Source organism: Myotis davidii, unplaced genomic scaffold (assembly GCF_000327345.1).
Source record: "Myotis davidii unplaced genomic scaffold, ASM32734v1 scaffold238, whole genome shotgun sequence".
NCBI classification, from domain to species: domain Eukaryota; kingdom Metazoa; phylum Chordata; class Mammalia; order Chiroptera; family Vespertilionidae; genus Myotis; species Myotis davidii.
Genome location: NW_006293779.1, coordinates 1862245 through 1867234, shown reverse-complemented (window position 1 = coordinate 1867234; position 4990 = coordinate 1862245). Strand labels below are relative to the sequence as shown.

The following is a 4990-nucleotide window of genomic DNA, read 5'->3' as shown; positions in this document are numbered from 1 at the left end:
AGGGCCGGGGGAAGGGGCGGCGGCGCCGGGGAGAAAGCCTTGGGGTCGCCGAGGGAGGGCCACACCTGCGGCCCTGTCCTGCGGGCGCCGGCGGTGCACCCCTTAGAATTGGTCCTCCCTCCGCGCGAGACTGCTCCCCGCAGGCAGACCTGCATCCTCCGCGATTCTCAGTTAGAACCTCTCCCTTTTCGGGGCACCCTAGCTGTCGACTCTGTTTCAGACACCTGCCTGTTCTTACCCTTCTCCTGACCCAAGTCCCTATTGGACATCCAGACGTGCTGGTGACAGCTGACAGTTGTCCTAGAGTGACCACACGGATCCTTTCTAGCGCTGCAAACAGCGTGTGGCTTCCTCCGAGCCAGGTTTCCAAAAGGCTTTGATATCGAAGAAGCTGCGACTTGTTAAAAGGCTTTTAATGAAAGCAGAGTACTGTAGTACTGGGCGGGGAGTGGCGGGGAGGAGAGAGAACAAATGATGACTTAATTTTGAAAGGAACAGCTGCATAGGATTACAGCTGCATTTGCATTTTGTAAAGTTTAATGACGGTCACTGTATCAATGTAATGACTACTGAGTATTTTTCAGGGAAGTTCGATTTTAGCATAAAACTTTTGCCCCTGGTTAATTGAGTGTTATCTAAGTCAGTATTCCGGGGTAGCTCTAAGTTTCTACATTGAAATGTAAAGCGAATGAGTAGGATAACTTATAGATATGATTTTACAATAAAACGTGAAGATTTTAAGATAATGTATGTTAGTCTTTCTGTGTGCTAGGTACTGTGCTCTTAGCTCTTTGCATGTGTCATCTGTTTAATTCTCTCAATTACCCTGTGAGGTGAAGGTACTGTTAGTGTCATCATTTCACAGATGAACAGACTGAGGCTCCAGCCTCAGTGATTCCAAACCTTTGGTAATTGGTAATGTAAAATTTTGTATGGAAGATGATAAATAAATGCTGAGATCTTCTTTTCCCTCTAACTACCAAAGAACACTTTTCCACCACACCTCAATTAAGTACTCACTTGCATTGTCCTTTTTGTAAAAAAAATATATATATATATATTTTATTGATTTCAGAGAGGAAGGGAAAGGGATTAAGATATAGAAACATCAATGGTGAGAGAGAATCATCTATCACCTGCCCCCTGGACGCCCCCCACTGGGGATTGGGCCTTGCAGCCTATGACCTCCTGGTTCACTGGTTGACACTCAACCACTGAGCCACACGGGGGAACTGTCCTTTTTTTGTTGTTTTTTTTAAACAATCTGCACTTCATTTGTAGTCTATCGCTCCACTACCAACTCCAGAAACTGTCCTAGAATTTCTGTTTTGTTGAAACCTATTTCCTTTGTGGGGTCTGAGAGTGAGACGTAGGATGTAAGGATAGAAACAGATATTCATCGTTTTGGAGTATAAGGACAGAGCGAGGTTAAAAGAGTTCAAGAAAGGTGAGACATTTAAGAAAAGAATGCCAGGTATTTGTGGAAGGAAGTGTTTTGTTAACTGCTTCATTCTTTACCACCTCTTAGGAACATCCAAGGATCTCTTGGGGAGGACGAAGAAGGGTATGGTCAATCCTTCCTAGAGAAGCACTGTTTTATTGTCGTAGCCTATTCTTACAGGGTCCTCTGAAGTTTAGTAATGTAGGTCAAAGATATTGTAGAATAGAGGAAATATGTTTAAAGGTAGGTTAGTTGTGTTTAGAAGGAGAATGACAAAATACAAGGAAATTTTAGCTTAACGCTGGGTGATGGGAATTGGAGATACGATAAGAGGAGAGGTCAAGGAAAACCTAAGTATGAAAGAAAGGAACATGGGCTTTCAGATGTTTTTTTTAAAATATATTTTATTGATTTTTTACAGAGAGGAAGGGAGAGAGATAGAGAGTCAGAAACATCGATGAGAGAGAAACATCGATCAGCTGCCTCTGGCACATCTCCCACTAGGGATGTGCCCGCAACCCAGGTACATGCCCTTGACCGGAATCGAACCTGGGACCCTTCAGTCCGCAGGCCGACGCTCTATCCACTGAGCCAAACCGGTTTCGGCGGCTTTCAGATTTAAAGAGAAATCATTTCTGTGTGAGGGGTAAGTGACAGAAGTAGAATTCAGACCTTGGGTTTCATGCTGGTGATTTTTCTTTGAGTATTATGTATATACATATATCTATTGTATTTAAATCATCTTAAATAGTTTAAGTATAAATAGGTTCAGCAATCTATGTACCCCATAGTTTACCTTTTTTCTACTGATGATGTTTCTATTCAAAGATTTTTGCTTTATTTATGCTTTAGTTTCTAAAGAGGATATCAGAATGGTTTACGATAACTCCTTAGTTTCAATTCTACAACCGATGCATCATAGGCTAAAATAAATTAGTTAAAACTGAAACAAACTAGTTATGTATTCCTTTTCCTTTAAAAATGAAGTAAAACTGAGTTTATATTGTCATGGTTTTTTTTCTATCTAAAGTTTTTCCTTTGCATATGGGAAGTTTTTGTATTTGAGCCATAATCCAGTAGTTGTAAGAGTTCACATTTCAAGTCTATTTGCCTCTCAGCTATCCTAGACAGAACAACACTTAATTCCAAGAGAATTTCATTCTCCTGCTTTCCCCACTGCATTAAAAATATATATGAACAAATAGAAATGAATTTGATATGCAGTCTTTTTTTTATTTTTAGTCCTTAGCAGAGGATCTTTCCATTGGCTTTTTTTTTTTTTTTTTTTTTTTTTTTTTTTTTTTTTTTTTTAAAACCTGGCACAGGAAAGCAGTGACATTCTACATGAGCCAAAATAGCCAGTCTTTCTCTGCAAATACAGTAGGAGCAATTTAATTCCATGAAGAATAAACTAATTCAACAAACTTTCATTAATTATGTGTCAACTTCCACTTGACCGGAATCGAACCTGGGACCTTTCAGTCCGCAGGCCGACGCTCTATCCACTGAGCCAAACCGGTTTCGGCTCCATTGGCTTTTGAGAGAGAGAAAGAAAGAGCGGGAAAGACAGAGAAATATCCATGTGAGAGAAACACATCGATTGGTTGCCTCCTGCACAAACCCAGGACCCTTCAGTCCGCAGGCCAACGCTCTACCCACTGAGCTAAACCAGTTAGTGCAATATGCAGTCTTTAAAGGTTTTCTAACTCTGTGGTAAAACATTAAGGGGCTTGTAATGTCATGCACTGCCATTCCCCTTAGCAACTTGACTTAGCTTCTAAATGTACTTTTTTTTTAAATTGTTGAACATCTTTGGAAAACTGACAACCTATGATATCTATATATGGAGAAACTGAAATTTAAAGAGTAAACTAACCATAGCAGAACCAAGAGCAGAGTTTAGTTGAACGGATTCATAATTTTATATGTTTTGTTTCATACTAAGCAGGCTCTGTTTATAATGCTAACTAGAGGCCCGGTGCACAATATTTGTGCATGGGTAGGGTCCCTAGGCCTGACCGGTAATCAGGGCCAATCGGGGCCTTCCAGCTGCTGGCCAAGGTCTTCTGGCTGCCAGCCAAGGCCTTACTTCCCCAACTGCTGGCTGCTGGCCGGGGCCTTCCTTCGTTCCGCGCCATCCCCTGGTGGTCAGCGCACATCATAGCAAGCGATCAAACTCCTGGTCTGGTCAAACTCCCGAGGGTACACTTTGCATATTAGCCTTTTATAGGTATAGGTATAGATATAGATATAGGACCCCTTGGATACTTGGGATAAAAGAGGAAGTTGTAATAGTGGTTCTTTGGATTAACCAGAACATGACCTATCATGTTTCACATGGCTCCTGCAGATAGACTAGCCTGAGATTTCCTGGATAATACAATGCTGCAGGTTGTCTAGGTGTGGTTCGAATATGTAGGAGTTGACAGTAAGGTTGTATCAAAGAGAGAGCTCCAGTTTCTCAGGATGTTGTGGGGCTGAAGAATCTAATATCAAGGACAGAAATTGTTTAAATAAAATATTTTTCTAATTATTTCTAGTCAGTTTGTATTAAAAATATCAGGTTTTTTAATTTTGGCCAGAACTGCCATCTTCCAATTAATTTGCCAAAATGACTAACACAAAGGGATAGAGGAGAGGCACACGTTATATGCGTTTTAGAAAACATGGAGTTGTTCCTTTGGCCACATACATGCAAATCTACAAGAAAGGTGATATTGTGGACATCAAGGGAATGGGCACTGTTCAAAAAGGAATGCCCCAGAAATGTTACCATGGCAAAACTGAAAGCATCTACAATGTCACCCAGCATGCAGTTGGCATTATTGTGAACAAGCAAGTTAAGGGCAAGGTTCTTGCCAAAAGAATTTTACATATTGAGCATATTAAACACTCTATGAGTCGAGATAGCTTCCTGAAACGTGTGAAGGAAAATGATCAGAAAAAGAAGGAAGCCAAAGAGAAAGGTACCTGGGTTCAACTGAAGCGTCAGCCTGCTCCCAGAGAAGCACGCTGTGAGAACCAATGGAAAGGAGCCTGAGCTGCTGGAACCCATTCCCTATGAATTCATGGCATGATAACTGGGGGAAAAATAAAAAAGACTTCTATGTTGATAAAAATGTTTCTCTTGCCCTAGCTGGTTTGGCTCGGTGGATAGAGCATCGGTCTGCGGGACTGAAGGGTCCCAGGTTCCAGTCAAAGGCACATGCCCGGGTTGCAGGCTCATCCCCAGTAGGAGCGTGTGCAGGAGGCAGCTGATCAATGATTCTCTCATCATTAATGTTTCTATCTCTCCCTCTCCTTTCCTCTCTGAAATCAACAACAAAAAATATTTTTAAAAATGTTTCTCTTAATTGAGTGGAAGTGTGGCGTCCCTTCCCCCCAACGAGTAATTAAAGAAAACTTTGTGTCGTAAAAATATATATATATTTATATGTCAGGTTTTATAAAAAATAAATTTCCAGCCCAGCAGGTGGCTCCGTTGGTTGAGCATTGAACTCTGCGCCAAAAAGGTTGTTGATTTGATTTCCTCAGGCCCCATATCTTGTT

The 4990-nt window shown here is 41.3% G+C and overlaps 1 pseudogene; it reads left to right on the top strand.

The window, feature by feature from the left end:
- The first annotated feature begins 4075 nt into the window (after nt 1–4075).
- LOC102756493 lies at nt 4076–4527 on the top strand (annotated as a pseudogene).
- Nucleotides 4528–4990: the final 463 nt, after the last annotated feature.